The sequence below is a fragment of the Microcaecilia unicolor genome, chromosome 9, assembly GCF_901765095.1.
Source record: "Microcaecilia unicolor chromosome 9, aMicUni1.1, whole genome shotgun sequence".
Classification (NCBI taxonomy): Eukaryota; Metazoa; Chordata; class Amphibia; order Gymnophiona; family Siphonopidae; genus Microcaecilia; species Microcaecilia unicolor.
In genome coordinates, this window is record NC_044039.1 from 83,264,985 (window position 1) to 83,283,765 (window position 18,781).

General features: G+C 41.3%; 1 protein-coding gene across 3 annotated transcripts in view; it reads left to right on the forward strand.

The window, feature by feature from the left end:
• Positions 1 to 18,781, forward strand: part of PACSIN2 (protein kinase C and casein kinase substrate in neurons 2) — a 192,962-nt gene that overhangs the window by 36,911 nt on the left and 137,270 nt on the right. Inside the window, exon 1 of one of the 3 annotated variants that reach the window (XM_030215521.1) lies at positions 1,797 to 2,065. The exons of 1 other annotated variant lie outside the window; for it this stretch is intronic. The gene's annotated coding sequence lies outside the window, so the exon portion shown is untranslated. Of the gene's footprint in view, positions 1 to 1,796; positions 2,066 to 18,781 lie in introns of those variants that run through there. One more of the 3 variants, XM_030215523.1, reaches the window with a different exon arrangement.

The window sequence follows — 18,781 nt, forward strand, 5'->3', positions numbered from 1 at the left end:
GCAATGACAGTATTTCTGAATGAAACATTAAAGCATTTCAGTGACAGTCTAACAGGATAGGGGTGGATAGGTGAGAGTTAGGGAGACAGGAAGGTGACAGAGTAATACAATTTACAGAGCAATACAATTTTATGCTTTATAATGGGCTAGAAAACCCAGATCTTTGTTAAGTCCTGTCTGGTGGGTGTCAAAATATTTGATCATTCTGACTTCAAAGGTCTTATGTTCCTGTATTGTTTTAAAATTCCCTTTTAGGATTCTTACCATGAAATCACTGGTACAGTGTTCTGGTTTTGTAAAGTGCTGCCCCACAGGCGTGACATCTTTATTGGTACTAGCATTTTTCATATGGTATCTATGTAAATTAAATCTCTTCTTTAGCATCTGACTTGTTTCTCCAATGTAGCAGCCTTCGTTGCATTTTTTACACTGAATGACATATACTACATTGGAAGAAAAAGTCAACTTTTTGGACACCAAAGTCTCAATCAGCGATGGCTATATACAAACATCCATATACAAGAAACCCACAGACAAATGCAGCTACCTCCACAACTCCAGCTTCCACCCTTCACATACAAAAAGATCCATTATTTACAGCCAAGCCACAAGATACCACCGTATCTGCTCAGACCCAGGGGACAGAGACAGACACCTTGAAACCCTGACTGCATTCTTCGAACTGAAAGGCTACAACCCCAAAATAATCTCCAAGAATGTTGCCTCCTGCCTCAAAACACCCAGGGAAAATCTGCTTCAGTACAAAGAAAAAAAAAAAGACAGACAGAATCCCCCTTATAGTGACATACAACCCAGAGCTGGAAAAATTAAGGAAAATCATAAAAGATCTTCAGCCTCTACTCCAGGAGGATGAATTACTGAAAGAGATATTCCCATCCCCACCAGTGCTGGCCTTCCGACAGCCACCCAACTTAAAATACAAGCTAATTAGAAATAAATCCCAACACAGACTCAAAAAGAAAAGAATGTCACACATCCTTGCAATATATCCAGCTGCAAACTATGCCAAAATATTTCACAGAACCCCACAGTCATTCACAAAGGAAAAATATTCAACATTAAGGAATCTTTCACATGCTCATCTTTCAATGTGGTATATATCATTCAGTGTAAAAAATGCAACGAAGGCTGCTACATTGGAGAAACAAGTCAGATGCTAAAGAAGAGATTTAATTTACATAGGCACCATATGAAAAATACTAGTACCAATAAAGGTGTCAGACGCCTGTGGGGCAGCACTTTACAAAACCAGAACACTGTACCAGTGATTTCATGGTAAGAATCCTAAAAGGGAACTTTAAAACAATACAGGAACGTAAGACCTTTGAAGTCAGAATGATCAAATATTTTGACACCCACCAGACAGGACTTAACAAAGATCTGGGTTTTCTAGCCCATTATAAAGCATAAAATTGTATTACTCTGTCACCTTCCTGTCTCCCTGACTCTCAGCTATCCACCCCCCCATCCTGTTAGACTGTCACTGAAATGCTTTGATGTTTCACTGCTATATACTGTCATCTACCAACATTTGCTTATTTCCGATCTGACCAAGAAGGGCAATCTTCCAAAGTTAATCAAGAAATGTATTAAGTTATGTCCAATAAAAAAAGGTATCATCTAATTTTCTTTTCCATGTTTTATTTCTGTTGATTACCTTTAAAAGTGGACTAACACGGTTACCACACCTCTCTACTCCTGTTTATTAAACCTCCTCGAGCCTGCCTGCCCTTCCTATTCAGCTCTTCCCAGGAAGAACAAGTGCGGCTGCGCAGAACTATTGAAGGGCGGAGGAGGAGGCGGCGGTACCCGTTCCTGTGCAGTTCTTTACTTCCAACTTGCCTTTGAGATCGCCCGCGGCACGCCGGCCCCGCAACTTTCCTTTTTCGATATCCCGCCCTCTTCTGACTCAACTTTCTCAAGTCTTCAGCTGTGACGCAACTTCCTGTTTCCGGCGAGGCGGGACGCATTTTCTGCGGGAGAGAAGTTGTGTTAGAGGGGACCGAGGTTGGATGAAGGAAACTTTCGAGACGGGTGTCTTCAGGTATGACTTTGATAGGTTGGGGGTGAAGTTGAGGAGAGTTGCTGGATGGTGGACAGGGAGGAGAAGGGAAGGCATGCTGGACTGAGGAGAGTGGAAGAGATGGCAGATCATGGGGAGGAGAAACCGGTCTTCGAATACGTGTGAGAGTGTGAAGGGAGCTGAATGCGTGTAACCTGGTATCTCTGCTGCACGCAGGGGCTACCCCACAATTAATTTGGAAAACAATGGAAGAAATAAGATGTTCTCCATTATTTGTTACATTTGTATCCCACATTTCCCCACCTATTTGCAGGCTCAATGTGGCTTACATAGTACAGTAGAGGCGATCGCCAATACCGGTAACAAATACAGAATGAGGTTATGGTAAAGTTCATTTGTGATACATTTACAGTAGGAGGCCTTTTTGCTCTTAAATGTTCTTGGTAAGGAGGTTTATTTATTTTATTATAGTTATAACTATGCTGACTAATGTATGGTCATCATAACACAGTAAAGAAAAGTTTTGAATCTGTAGAAGAGCTGTAGGCAAAAGCCTGAAAGAGAGTAAATGAAGAACGATGCGAGTTGAAAGTAAGCATTGTTTAATATGTATGCAACATGGGCAATTAAAGTTTAACATTTAATACGTTTGAACAGGTTAAGACATCCTGTTTATAGGATATGGCTTTAAAATGGTTATGCTGTCCAATTGCAACCAAAACGCAGTATTTTAAAGAAAATCCATTTAAATTGATCAAATCTTTAAACAGTGTTAACCTACCAAAAGAGGATGTGTGAAAAAGGAAAACCATGTAAGTGTTCTCTTTATAGTTTTAATTGATTTTGGTAATACTTTTTTATTTTCTAATAATTGCAAACCTTTTGCAGATTGTTTTTAGAATGTATGTAAACCCCAAAATTCAAGCACCTTGAACTCCCTTTTGTACGTGACACCTGCTTCATCAGGAGCAACCTCTCATGTATGGTGCACTTCACACCTGCATATTAGACACATTGGAATTAAACTGCACTGTTGCTTTGTTGCAGCTATATAGGTATGTTTTAAATATGCTGTGCTAGTCTTGGAATAGGAGGAAATCTTGTAAGTTCACAGTAAACCTATTTTTTTCTACTGTTCCTTACGCCAGTTGAAATGAGCGTCATTCAGATCTATCACCTGTCTAGGTGATTTTAGTCAGTTTAAACATAGAATACTCCATGCGTTTTCTTGAGAATTTGCATTCAGGCATCTATTGAACACTGGGAGGCTCCTGCCCACATTCCATGTGTAAGCTTATCTTTTCCCCCAGTTTCTTTAGTAACATACTACCTACTACTAATCATTTCTGTAGCGCTACTAGACATACGCAGCGCTGTACACATTATATACAGGTACTTTCTCTGTCCCTAGGGGGCTCACAATCCGTTTTTTGTACCTGGGGCAATGGAGGGTTAAGTGATTGTCCCAAGGAATTGTAGTGGGAATCGAACCCAAGTTGCCAGGGTCAAAGCCCACTGCACTAACCATTAGGCTACTCCTCCAATCCCAGCATACTCTCTGACAGTGTCCTATCAAGTTTACTAGCAGAGCTGAATGGAGAAGGCTTTGTTGTTGTTTACTTCCAGAAGACTTTATCTGGCTAATAAGTTATTGGAATCAACTACAAAATACTGGGGGGTGTAGGTGAAAAGTAGTCACTCAGGAAAACTTTTAACAATACTGCCTGCGCAAGAAGGAGTACAGAAAAGGAAGGATAAAGCCTCAAAGAGCTTCAGAACAAATTTAAGAAAGGGGTCCCCCCCCCCTACTCAAGGCCCAATTAACCTCTCTGTTCCAGTGTGGTATAGCAAAAGTTAATAGTACAGCAGGGTTTTAAAAACAGTTTGGCCATGTTTCTGATGAACAATGACTATTATTACTCAGAAAAAAAATTAACAATACTGCCTACACAAAAAGGAGTATAGATAACTTATACTATAATTACAGAGAGAAAGGAAAAAGCCTTGGAGCTCCAGGGACACAGCCCTTTAGAACTATACCTCCAAGAACAACGTATTGAGCCATACTCTTCATCATAGGTAAAAAAAAAATAATTCCAATCACCACTATACAATATATTTAATGTCCAGCAATAATGCCCAATAATGTGCTTCCAAAAAAGTGTACATAACTCTGTGATGGTCGCTGTAGCTTCAGGCAGTATTCTTCAAATCAAAGATCCCTATAATGGAGCAATGATGGCCAGCGTTTCACTACTTTTCAGAGTTCAGATATCAGGGGTTCTTAATACAGTGCTTAACCACTTAGCTGCAACCTGAAGATGAGAGCCACACTGGCCATCGTTGTTCATTATGGGGATCTTTAATTTGGGAGCATATTTCCTGAATCTACAGCGATCATCACAGAAGTGCCATTTTTTTATTAGCTTCTTTTGGAAGCACTGTTAGTTGCACTTTTGGACATTATTGCTAGACATTAAATATATTGTATAGTGGTGATTGGAAGGTATTTTGCCAATGATGAAGAGTATGGCTCTATAAGTTGTTCTTGGAGGTATAGATCTAAAGGGCTATGTCTGTGGAGCTCTTTGAGGCTTTTTCCTTCCGCTCCATAATTGTAGTATAAGTTAACAGTACTCCTTTTTGTGTAGGTAGTATTGTTACATTTTTTTCTGAGTAATAATAGTCATTGTTCATCAGAAACATGGCCAAACTGTTTTTAAAACCCTGCTGTGTTGTTAGGCTTTAATATGTCATACTGGAACAGAGCTTAATTGGGCCTTAAGTGAAAAAAAGCTTGCTTAAATTTGTTCTAGATGTGCTATGTTAGTTTCAATGAATTTCTTTAGTACTTTGGAAGTGTAAAGGGCCATGAATTGGTTCCATGTCCTTTGCAATTTTATAAATCTGTATTATATCTCATCTGTCACTTCTTTTTGTGCTGAAGAGCCCTAACCTGTCCAGCTTTTCTTCATTATAGAGTTGTTTTATTCCATTGATCATTTTGTAACTCTTCTGTGAACTTTTTTTGTTCTTGTACCTTCTTTGAAATGGGGTGACCAGAAATGCATGTAGTATTCAAAGTGCGATATTCCTTATATTTATAAAGAGGAGTTATGATAGACTTAAAGGAACAATTATCTTTGCTTCTTCTCAAACAATTTAACTTCATGAAAGTTAATGTAATTTTCTGCTGATGTTGCAGTAATTGTATAGCACTAATGCACCCTTCGAGGGTGTTTTTTTTTTTTTTTGTGGCTTTGCTGTCTGCTGTGGTACTAAAGAAAGACTGTTGTGTTTGCTGAACCTTTAAAGAAAACTGTTGTATATTTTCAGCACTGAAAGTGTTGCTTTCTTAAGAATGAGTGCTGTCTTCTGATCAACTTGGGGATACATTCTGATCCTTAATATAATTTCATTCTGAGTGATATTGTAGAATATGAGACTGAGGTCTAACAGTTGCACAAAAATGATTTCTTTCTGAAGTGGTTAAAAGGCCCTTGTAGAGGCCATACAAATGCATTTTCCCATATTCACAAAATGTAGGAAACCCTCTGCAAATTGTGAAAAGATGAACAAATGACTGTCATATAAGTCTACTACTACTATTAATCATTTCTATAGTTCTACTAGACATAAGCAGCACTGTACACATTATATGCAAGTACTTTCTCTGTCCTTAGGTTTTTTTATACCTGGGGCAATGGAGGGTTAAGTGACTTGCCCAAGGTCACAAGTAGCTGCAGTGGGAATTGAACTCAGGTTGCCAGGATCAAGGCCTTCTGCACTAACCATTAGGCCGCTCCTCCACTCCATTAGTTACAGTGGTTGCCAAGATAATTAAAAAAAAAAAAATGTTCTTTAATATATGTGTCATTAAATTAAAGCACTTATTTGTCCATCATTCTGAAAGTATATAAACCAGCTAGACCTTTACATTTGGAGAGTGCTAAATACCTAACAATTCCATAACTTCAGAGATGGGGATTTTTCTTTCCTTACCCTGCCCTATCCCTGTCCTCTCTCCAATACCTAAATTTATAAATCCTTCCCTCCCCCCCAATCAATTTTACACTTTTACCATTTTCAAATAATGCACAAGTACAACAGTGTGGCGTGAACAAAAAGACCGCAGCTTCTTTATTGTAAATAAGATAACTTGCAAAGAACAACCACCATATACCTTAGCCCGCGTTACAAACAATGCCATCCAGCATCAATAGCACCCGTAACCACTTGCCCCTATAGTAAAGTGGCGTAACTGTCTCTGGCCCCACCTCAGCCAAGCAAGGGCCTGTGGTGCTGGCATGCCCCTCCATGCCTGCTTATTCACCCAGACCTTTGCTTACCTTCCGGCTCAACTGCAACCCCCAAAGCCCGCAACTCTCAGCACCACTAGTGCAGTGGGGAGATGGGTGGGAAAACCACCTCCGAGTTACGGGAAGAGCCCTGATCTCCGTAGTAGTACCTCTTAAGTAGCCTTGCCCCTGACCCAGCCATCTCCCGAGTGACGTGCCTCACCCACCAATCCTTCCCGTACCTGCCTTGGCTTAGTTTCAAATTGGCCTTAGGCCGGCCTCGGCCTCTGCTCTCTCACCCCTTCACCCCCACCAACTTTCTCAGTGGAAAGGGGGCCCCTGTCCTTCTGTTGAAGGTCTCCCTCAAGACCAGCTCTTGGGCTTAGTAATTCTTTAGAGTTATACATTATGAAGAGACCAGACAATCTATATTCTCAATTGCAGGCCCACATTAATGTTCTCAGCACATCTTAGATTGAGAACAGATATACAGTTTGTGTGAGCCATAACACAGTACATGAGACTGTCTTTACTCTTATTTCTGCATTCTTTAACCAATAATGTGTTATGTTATTTTGTTAGGCTATATTTGTATTTTATTTTGTTTTACTTGGGGGTTTTGTTTATTTTTAATTTTATTTATTGGTTTTGTATCTAAGCCTTATGAACATTGTGTTGTGATCCACCATGTAAAAGGTGGAATACAAATATGCATAAACATAACACCTTTTGATGACAAGCCTTTAAAAAATTTACCCCGGCAAATAGGCCAATTTACTTACATAAATCAGTAACTAAAAGTGCACACGTGATTCCATAGCAGATGTACTTCAAGCCAAATTAAAAGAAGCTGTTCCTGGTGATGTATTTAGACCAGAGTAAAACAGTGGGATTACATTTGATTTTCAAATGTGTATGTAAATTTCACATTAAAGCCAAATTTAGATTCTCCCAATAATAGCTCCCCCCCCCCCAGGAATTCACAGTAAATGTCATTGCTGTTCTTCACCATCCCCCCCTCTCCCCAGTGATGACCGGATCTCTCTGCTTACCTTTTCTCACTGTTTTGTGCTGGGTTGGTGCAGGGCTTTGAGTGTGCGCAGACCTCAACAGCACCATAAGTGTGAGAAGAGAGAGCCTGTCATTGGAAGGGGGGGGGGGGGTGTGCCAAGGTAGAGGAATGAAATGGTGCCTCCATTAATAGCCCACCCTGGACTTCAGAAAACTCGTTGTTTCTAATAATGGTCCAGGTGTTTACTTGGTTGGTTAGTTCATTGTCTATTAACAAATAGATTTATATAACTAGGAAAGCACTTAGTTTTATTTGGGTGTTGTACACTGGCAGATCAATGGATGTTACATGCAGTGGAAACCTATTTCCACAGCAAGATTTAATTTTCCTTGCAGTTCTTGAATTGATGGGCTGCCGCCTTTTTCTTAGATTAGCCCAATGTTTTCCAAGTCAGTCCCTTGAGCTACCCCCTTGCCAGTTAGGTTTTCAGAATATCCACAGTGAATATGCATATGATCCATTGTATGCAAATCTTTCATGCATATTCATTGTGGATATCCTGAAAGCCTGACTGGCAAGAGGGCACTCCAGGACTGACTTGGGAAATATTAGGCTAACCTGTGGGTGGTATTCAGACCCTTGCAAAACTAACTCAGAGTGAAGCTTGGATGTCATACTGTTCAATAATCTGCCAGAGTTAACATTCTGCAGTGTTATTGCTCAGAAAGCTACTTGATGCCCTGGTCCTTTGGATACAGCCTGTAGAGGACTAACCTTGAGTTTGCTAGAATCCTCCAGTCTGGGCCTGGGATAAAGCAGAAGCAAGATCTGTCCAAGGCCTTGTCTTATCTATACACACCCTGTCCTGAATCTAGGTGAAATTTGTGTGCGTAACTGCATTTCCAAGCACTGTGAGAGTCCTAGGTTTCATGGGGTCTCATTGTCTTTAGAAGCCACCAGAAAATACAAGGCAGCCTACTATTCTAGAAGGAAGTGGGAATGCAGTTTCCTGAGAGAATGCTGGTACAGGGGCAAGTGTCCAAGTGGGGCCAGAGTAGTGCTGGCCCAGGCCCCTCAAGTGTCCATGGGATCAACTCTGGGTAGTAGGAGTATTGCTGAGGCATTCTGGGTTTTGTTTACTAACAGTTAACATGCATTTTATTCAGTGGAACCTGGAATAAATAACATCTTCTATATAAATAATTCTCTCCTCCAGCGTTCTGAAGCTCACTCTGTGGCAGGGAAACACTGAAGCCCTGTACTGTTGATAGGCTAGGCTGTCAGCACCACTCACTCTCACTCATAGACCCGCCCTCAGCCATGCCCCATCCAGACATAATTCACAACCCCAACGTTCTAATGAAGCCTCCAACATTTCAACGTTCTAAATTTGTAGTTGTGTAGATCCCATGAGTGGCTGCCCCGCCCTCAAACGTGATGACGTTAGGGCGGAGCACAGACACTCAACGAATCAAGGAAGCCCGTTGGTTAATATCTGTTTCCACTCCCCAACGCAGCCGTCATTCCCATACACTCAAAACCAAACAAAATCGCCGCTGCACCCCGTCCCCCCGCCCACAGTCCCCCTCACCCACCCTCCCGCAGCCGCTCGCTCACCGTTTTGCCGCAACCCCTCTCCGACTCTGGCCATGCAGCAGGAAGATTACTACACACGAGTGGAAGTGACCCAATCAACTACACTGTAAGCAAGGAAGCCCATTGGTTAATCTCTGTTTCCACTCCCCAACACAGCCATCATTCCCATACACTCAAAACCAAGCATACCTAGGAGCTGCTGATCCACATTGTCATTTTATTTTCTTCTTACATCTGAAACATGTCTAAAGCTGTTTCTACTGGATAAACGGCGCCTTAACAGGTAAAGGACAAAAGGTTTTTGTTTTCTTACTGCACCCCTTTTTAATTTATTTGAAAGCTACCCATCTGTACATATGAATATCATGAAATCTAAAATAAATATCACTAAAACAGTTTAAAAAATTATTCTACCTGGTAGAAACACCAATTTTAAACTCTGTATTTTCACATCATTTGTCAGCAATACAAAGTTTATCCTGGGTGCCCATGGCTGCATCAGCCCCGCCGTTGCCTGTCAATGTGTGTCACTGAAACAGTATGAGGGAGCTCCAGCTGCCTGTGGGTCACGACAGGACTTAGCTGCTGGACGCCAGAAGCAGTGTCTCCTTAGGTTGACAGCAAATATAACCCCCCCCCCCCCCCACCAAGTACCTCGGAGGGAGAGAGGAAGGTAGGGGACAGGACCGTGGAATTGGGAGGGAGGGGGGGGCGACCCTTGAACTGGGAGGGGGACTATGGAACTGGGAAGGAGGGAAGGTGACCCTGGAATTGGGAGGGTGGGGACCCTGAAACTCAGAGGGAGGGTGGGGGGGACCCTGAAACTGGAAGGGACCCTGGAACTCGGAGGGGGGGGATGGAGGGGGGACCCTGGAACTGGGACGGAGCATGGAGGGGCCCCTGGCACACGCTCTGATTCTCATACACACATTCTCTCTCTCACGGACACACTCGCACCCAGTCTCACTCTCTCTCTGTCACACACACACACTCGCACATTCACTCACACAGTCAATCTCACACACACTCTCTCAAACATACACACTCCGAGGAAAACCTTGCTAGTGCCCGTTTCATTTGTCAGAAACTGGCCTTTTTCACTAGTACATTAATGTTAGCTTGTGCTGTTACTAAATGACCCCAATGTAACACACTTTGTTAGGTAACATTCAATATCATATAGTATTAGATTATTTTATGTCCGTATATTTGTTTTATCCTTTAACTACATATAGTTAAACAAGGTACTTGTCCAGTTCATTACACACTGTACTGTTGTGATTTCTGTGACAATTTATTTTTTTTCCATGTTCTTCTGTCATACTAGAGTGCCTCTAGCCTATCTTTTTATGAGGTTTGAGGTCATTGATGCATTTGTGTTTCTTTCTTTGACTATCCAGTGTTGTTTGCACTGGGTATACTAGAGCTGTAAGCTTACAGAAATTATAATGAAAAAAAATCACGTTATTTTTTTCTCCTATACTCGTATAATATTTTCAATGATGACCGTACCTAGAAGGTTGTTAGGCTGTATAGAGAGAGGTGTGACCAGCAGAAGAAAGGGGGTGTTGATGCCCCTGTATAAGTCATTGTTGAGGCCCCACCTGGAGTATTGTGTTCAGTTTTGGAGGCCGTAGCTTGCTAAGGATGTAAAAAGAATTGAAGCGGCGCAAAGAAAAGCTGCGAGAATGGTATGGGATTTGCGTTACAAGACTTATGAGGAGAGACTTGCTGAACTAAACATGTATACTCTGGAGGAAAGGAGAAACAGGGGTGATATAGATGTTCAGATATTTGAAAGGTATTAATCCGCAAATGAACCTTTTCCGGAGATGCGAAGGCGGTAGAACGAGAGGACATGAAATGAGATTGAAGGGGGGCAGACTCAAGAAAAATGTCAGGAAGTATTTTTTCACGGAGAGAGTAGTGGATGCTTAGAATGCCCTCCTGCGGGAGGTGGTGGAAATGAAAACGGTAACGGAATTCAAACATGCGTGGGATAAGCATAAAGGAATCCTGTGCAGAAGGAATGGATCCTCAGGAGCTTAGTTGAGATTGGGTGGCAGAGCCGGTGGTTGGGAGGCAGGGATAGTGCTGGGCAGACTTATACGGTCTGTGCCAGAGCCGGTGGTGGGAGGTGAGGCTGGCGGTTGGGAGGCGGGGATAGTGCTGGGCATACTTATACGCTCTGTGCCAGAGCCGGAGGCGGGGATAGTGCTGGGCAGACTTATACGGTCTGTGCCAGAGCCGGTGGTTGGGAGGCGGGGATAGTGCTGGGCAGACTTATACGGTCTGTGCCCTGAAGAGCACAGGTACAAATCAAAGTAGGGTTATACACAAAAAGTAGCACATACGATTTATCTTGTTGGGCAGACTGGATGGACCGTGCAGGTCTTTTTCTGCCGTCATCTACTATGTTACTATGTTAAGAATTATTGAAAACACTTTTGCTTTTTAGTTTAATGTATCTATGCCATTGCTTTTTCAGTTTAATTCAAATTGTGGCATGCTTTATGTTGATTGGTTTACTTGCATACCATAAAGTAGTCAAGACTATTGCTAGGACTGGATAAGCGGAGCAGCTGCCCTGAGTGTCAAATCTGGGAGGGAGAGGCATGGCCTTTTTAGTTAGTTCAGTTCTTTCTGCTTTGGGTTGTCACCTGTTCTATTTCCCTCCTTCATCGGATGCCTCCCTTCCAAGATAGAGACATCCGATAGATAATGAATAAACTATCTGCTGTACCAATTTAGTTATATTAGGGGATTTCAACATTAATTTTGATAATCCGGACTAAGCCCTCTTTACTGACCTCAATCTGGTTCAGCATATTTCCATTCGTACGCATTCCATAGGTCACACGCTTGATATAGTTCTTGCTTATGACTGTGACCCCATCTTTGTCTAATTTTTCATCAACTCCGCTACCTTGGTCAGATCACTTACTGCTTTCATTTTCACTGTATTCCCCTCAGCTCTCTCTTCCTCATCCAGCACCATCTATTTCCTTTCGGAATTACAACATTGGCAATCCATCAAATCTTACCCACCCCCCCTTTTTTTTAAACATTTCCTAGTGATTTCCCTGCACCTTCCCCTCCTTATCCAGGTTTCCCTATGACATGGCACCTTTCAATTAGTGGCCATTTTGGCTGTTCTGTCCCGCACGATTCCTGCCCGTTCTTCCAAAATAAGTACTATGAAGGTGATCTTCGTCCTCTTGACGACGGTCCAAGTCTTCCTCCAACCTGCGTTTCTATCGCTCTTTACTCAACATTATTCTCAGCTTGAGGCTCTCTGTCGGTCCTACTACACTAAGCTAATCAACTCTTCTGCTAACCATCCTAAGAAACTTTTCTCCTTAAGTCACCCAGCTCTCCTCAGTGAATCAAGCCCAGTCTCAACCACCCAACCTTACTGGTGACTAGAGTCTGATTGAACAGGATTTTCGGTTTCTGCAGAAACCAAATCTGCGACTGAAATTGGCTGCTCGGTTTAAGTAGAAAACACAGTACACGAAACTGCCCCGACCACCCATCCACCGTGGGCCCTCCCTGGACTTACCTTAGGAAGCACTGGTGGTTTAGTGGTCTTTTTTTGGGGAGGGGGGGCAGGAACGAACCCTACTCCATCACAATGGCTGTTGTGACTTCCTGTGGGAGGTCTCTGCAGCCATTTTGCAGTTGGAACCAGCCCAGACAGGAGCAAGTCTCTGGGTGACAGCAGTCAACATTTGTATCCTACTCTCCCCATCTCCAGGGATCACCTGGCCACTTGGTCAATTTTAAATATCTAGGAATCCACCATGATAAACAACTTTCCTTCTACACCCAAGTTTCTGCTATGGTCAAATCCTTTTTCTATTCTTATTTATTTATTGGGATTTGTTAACCGCATTTATGAAGAGATTCACCCAAGGCGGTGTACAGCAGATACAGTTTAACATAAAACTTACAATTTTAACAGCACAACAATAGTAAAAATGGCCATATATAAACATGAATACAATAAATGAGGTAAACTTGAACAGCAAATTAAAACCTTATTATTATTATTACTAGTAAAAAAGGCCCGTTTCTTAACGCAGTGAAACGGGCGCTAGCAATGTAATGAGTTCCTGCCATTAATGTTTCCATGGTTGTATTCTGAATATAATTGTTGTTTACATGTGTAAGATTTCTTTATATACAATAGTTTTTGTGTAAACTGTGTTACAATGTGGTAAAAGTTTTCCTTGTTCAGGCCCTTCAATCAGTTTAACAATCGCATCAGAAGAGCTCCTTACTCAAACTATTCTAGCCCATAAGCACCGTTGTGTTCAATCTGTCTTGAAGACCTGGGCTCGTTTAGATTCATTTTGTCAGACTCCTAATAGCACTACCTGATAATTGTATAGTTGTTGTTTTGCTATGGGTATTGTCATGGTATGTTGTTCTGTCTTTTCATTTTTGTTTCTTTCTTTGCCGTGGATTATTGTTACTTTTGGTTTTTTAATTTTTGTTTTGTGTTATGCTTGAAAACCTTAATAAAAATATGAAGGAAAGAAGAGCTCCTTACTCGTGAGAATGCAACATACAGTTGCCCATGTGAGAGACTGAGAGTGTGACAATGTGTTTTACAGACAGTGTAAGAGAGAGATACACAGAGTGATTGTGTGTGTGTGATGTATGTGAGTGACAGTGATTAAATGTTTGTCTTCCCTTCCGTTCTGTGCACTTGCCTCCACTGATGTTCGTACCTCCCTGTATATGATTGTTTGTTAGAGATTCAATCCACTCCACTTCCCTCCTCCAAGTTCCGTTCTGTCTGATTGGTTCTTTGTTCCTGTGATGTCGCATTTGTTTGCTTGGCAACTATGTAGTGCTTGGCAGCTATGCAGCGTTCCGTTTCCTCGAAGTGAGGGCGGGGACAGTTAGAGCCAATGAAACACTGAATGACAGACTTACGAACCCTACACTGCCACAGTGCCAAGGAGTCAGCTTCAGAATGTTGGAGGTGCTTTTTATTATATAGGATTATTATTTGTTACATTTGTATCCCAAATTTTCCCACCTTTTGCAGGCGCAATGTGGCTTACATATAACCGTTAACGGCATTAGCCGATTATGGTATGAATGAATACAAAGTGATATTGTGGTATAATGAGGTACATAGATGGTAGGAACAGTTGAGGGGAACTGAGGGAAATGGGGAAAAAGAGTCAGGTAATGTCCGTTAAGGTTTTTGGTTATATTGTGTTGCAAGTGACCAGGTATTTTTATGTTGGGTTGGTGGGGTATGCTCTTCTGAACAGGTCTGTCTTTAGTGCTTTCTGAAAATTTAGGTGGTCGAGCGTAGTTTTTACTGCTTTTGGCAGTGCGTTCCATAGTTGTGCGCTTAGGTAAGAAAAGCTGGTTGCATAGGTGGATTTGTATTTGAGTCCTTTGCTGCTTGGGTAGTGGAGGTTTAGATATGATCGTGCAGATTTTGTGGTGTTTCTGGTTGGCAGGTCGATGAGGTCTGTCATGTATCCCAGTGCTTCGCCGTAAATAATTTTATGAACAGTCGTGCAGATTTTGAAAGTGATGCGTTCTTTGGTAGCCAGTGCAATTTTTCTCTGAGTGGTTTGGCGCTGTCAGAACGTGTTTTTCCAAATATAAGCCTGGCTGCTGTGTTTTGGGCGGTCCACTTTATGATTTGAGCCTTTATCCCACATAGATTCCATTACAGTAATCTACGTGGCATAGTACCATGGACTGTACCAGGTTACAAAATATTTCCCTCAGGAAGAATGGTTTTACGCGTTTCAGTTTCCACATTGAAAAAAACATTTTCTTTATGGTGGATTTTGCTTGGGTCTGTAGTGATAGGTTGCGGTCGATTGTTACTCTGAGGATTTTCAGGCTGTCTGAGTCAGGGAGGGTGTATCCTGGGGTGTTAATGTTTGTGGGTTTGTATGTATTGGGATGAGATGATGAGAGTGTTTTTTCTGTATTGAGTTTTAGTTGGAATGTATTTGCCCATGAGTTTATTTTGTTGGGCAAACTGGATGGACCGTGCAGGTCTTTTTCTGCCGTCATCTACTATGTTACTATATGTTACTATGAGTTCATGATATGTAAGCTTAGCTTGATTTCGTTGGTGATTTCCGCAAGATCATGTTTGTATGGGATGTATAATGTAACGTCATCAGCGTGGATAAATGGGTTGAGGCCTTGGGTGGATAGGGTCTTGGCTAGTGGAGTCATCATGAGGTTGAAAAGGATTGGTGATAGTGGTGATCCTTGCGGTACTCCGCAACTTGGTTTCCACAGTGACGATATATTTGTTTTTTATTTCACTTGATATGTTTTTGTGGTTAGAAAACCCTTAATCCAGTTGAGAGTGCCACCACCAATTCCGAAGTAATCTAGGAGCCTTAGCAATATGTTATGGTTAACCATGTTGAATGCACTTGACATGTCAAATTGGAGGAGGAGAATGCTCTTGCCTATTGCAATTTCCTGCTTGAATTTGGTTAGGAGAGTGAGTAGTACTGTTACGGTGCTGTGTAGGGGTCGAAATCCTGATTGTGACTCTTGTAGTATAGTGAATTTGTTTATGTAGTCATTGAGTTGTTTGGTCACTAGTCCTTCCATTAGTTTGACTACTAATAGATGCTACTGGGCGGTAATAATAGGACTACCATGGAACAGGATCAAAATATACCCATTGACAGCATTGAAATTCAAATAAGAGAGAGAGAATACAATGTCAGCTTAATACTAATGAAATATCGAATAAGTTCACTTTAGAACATTCAAGTAACATTGCTATGATACTATTGCTTTTCTACAATACAGCTTACCATATAGCTGAGTGGCCAAGGTCAGATATAGTTGGGGACGAGATGCGTGGTACAGAGTCAGTTGGGACAAATAGATGGGTGACTAAACTCAAGGCAAGTTCTTTGTACAGTTAAACAAGGTATAAGGAACTGATCTAAGTTACAGTATTTGTAGCAAGCTAGTCCAGTTGTCTTATTCGGACGATAACTCCTGCACTACTCTCCTGTATGCCCTGGTAGCATCTAAGCTTGACTATTGCAATGTTTTCTGTGCAGGCCTCCTATATGTAGTCTGTAAGAAACCTCAGACCATTCTGTACGTATACTCTCTCGAGCCCAACGTTATGACCATGTAACTCCTCTCTTGAAACATCACCGCTGGTTACCAACTAAATTATGCATCTGCCACAATTACTGGCCTATAAAATTCTTCATCAGAATATTCCTTCTTAACTTGCCTCGTTGATCACCCCTTATAGGCCTTCACGATTACTCTGATCCGCCTCAAATCGCCTCTTCACCAATCCATCATCAATCTGCTGTAGGCTAGAGGCTACTCACCACTCAGCTTTTTTTCTGTCTTGCCCCTTCCCTCTGGAACTCCCTTTCTTTGGAAATTAGGGCTGAACAGTCTTTATCTACAATTTAGAACCCTTATCAAGACCTACTTATTTTCCTTTACTTTTGCTGAGGGTGCATAGGCTGGAACTCTTGGCTGGCGATCAGCGTCTCTTTTCTGAGGAGGCATTTGTGTGTGTGTTTGTGTTTTTCTCCTTTTTATCTCTGTGATTCAGTCTTGAATTGTAGTTCCTTTCCTTTTTTCTTATTTAAACTGCTTTGATTCTTGACCTGAATAAACATAAACAACCTTTATCCTGGGCACTGCTCTGACTAAGAACTTCCCTGAATGCAATACACACCATATGTGGTTGTGTCCTTCAAGGCTTTGTCTGCTTTTTCAGGTGCATTTCTCTGAAAGAATGATGCAAAGTCAGGAGAACCTGTTTGATTTCTGCTATCTGTATCTAAAAATACCTTAATGGCATGAGAGTAGAGAGGTATGTCAGTTAATTTTGCATTCCTCTAAAGCAATCTTTCTCTCCTTTAGTAAGTTTGATTGACAGGATCATTTGTAATTGATTCTGAACCAATTTATACTGCTAAAATAGATAATTAACTGTTACTACCAAGTATGGAAAGGACAACAATAGAAATGCATACTTTTGATGGTTTGGTATAGTTTTGTGAACTAGTAAATAGTAAGTAAAGCTTACTGTCTAAACCTTTTAAATTTCTTATGCCTGCAGACCTGTCAGAAATCCATTTAAGCCAGGCTGGAGCTGCATAACACAGTTTTGGGCCACTAGTGGCTAGTTTGGGAAATGGTAGGTCCATTAAGGGAGGTCGATCTTATCGTTGTGGGCAATGTGGTCTTCAGCCTATTTTATGATTTAGTTAACTTTGAAATAACTGAATTGTAGGAGTGGAGAAGTAGCCTAATGGTGGTGCAGTGGGCTTTGATCTTGGCAACCTGGGTTCAATTCCCACTGCAGCTCCTTATGACCTTCAGCAAGCTACTTAATCCTTCATTATCCCAGGTACAAAAAAATCTTAGATTGTGAACCCTCTAGGGACAGAGAAAGTACCTGCATATGACGTGTACAGCGCTGCGTATGTCTAGTAGTGCTATATAAATGATTAGCAGTAATTGTAATGGTTAATTATTGAAACATTTACATCCATTGTAGAGTCATATTTTTCTGGCTTGGTGGTAGGTTACTGCACACTTAGGCTGCTATTGCTACCATGTTTCCTGTTTTTCCCTGAGGGTTAAGTTTTTATTTTTTGCTCGTGGGAATTCATTTTTTTTCTGTTGTCTTTGGGCAGTGTACATTTTTATATAGTTCATAGTACTTTATTTCTTTCCTCTAGTTAACCAAAATATTGAACAGTATGGAGTACTATTAACTTTTAATTTCTGTGCCTTTTATAGTGTTCGATATATTAAGCTAGTACATTATGTATGAATGTCAGTTATTTTTAGATGTTGATCCAGCCAGGGTGGTGATGAACTTGAGAAAAAGCCACACCTAGAATAATATTTGGTTAAGTCATTGCTATGCACCAGATTACACAATATTTACTTAAATATGTTGGGCATGGGAGGCGCGTTAATTCCTTCTGCCTGTGTAGGAAGGTTACTACAGTATGTTCATGATACTGTTAGGACATCAGATTAGTAAACATAATAGCCTGTAGTACTGTGCTTGCTTTACCCATGCTGGTTGCTGGCGAGCACCTTTTAAAACGTTTACAGAAAAGGTTTGGAAAAATTCCTGGAGGAAAAGTCCACATAGAGGCATATTTTCAAAGCACTTTGGGAGGCTAAGTTCCATAGGTTTCTATGGAACTTTGGGAGGCTAAGTGCTTTGAAAATGAGCACCGTGCTTTGAAAATGAGCACCATAGTCTGCTATTGAGACAGACATGGGAAGCAACTGCTTGCCCTGGGATTTGTAGTATGGAGTGTTGCCACGATTTAGGTTTCTGCCAGGTACTTGTGACTTGGCTTGGCCACTGTTTGAAAAAAAGGATACTGGGCTAGATGGGCCATTGGTCTGACCCAGTATGGCTACTCTTATGTACTCTTATGTTCTCCTCTTTTCCACCCTGTAGACTTTTTTTTTTTTTACTCTTCCAAAGTTGCTGGAAAGCAAATATTTGACAAAAATGTGCTGTTTCAGGATTGTGCAGTAAACATACTTGCAGACTTTTCATTCTTGAGAGAAGAATAAATATAGGGTTTAATTATGATGAGGTAAGCTACTGAACAGTTTGAGGAGAGATCATGGACAGCAATTTCTACTAAACTTAGAAGAGAAATAGATTTCATCAGCTCATGCGCTGACTTAGTGAAGCTGGGAAGCAGCAATGAACAGTTCTAAAGACAACATAAAAACATTAAAAAAAAAAAAAAAAATCATGTTCTCTTGTTGACCAGCTTTTGCTCACTTAAGCCAAAGGCCAGG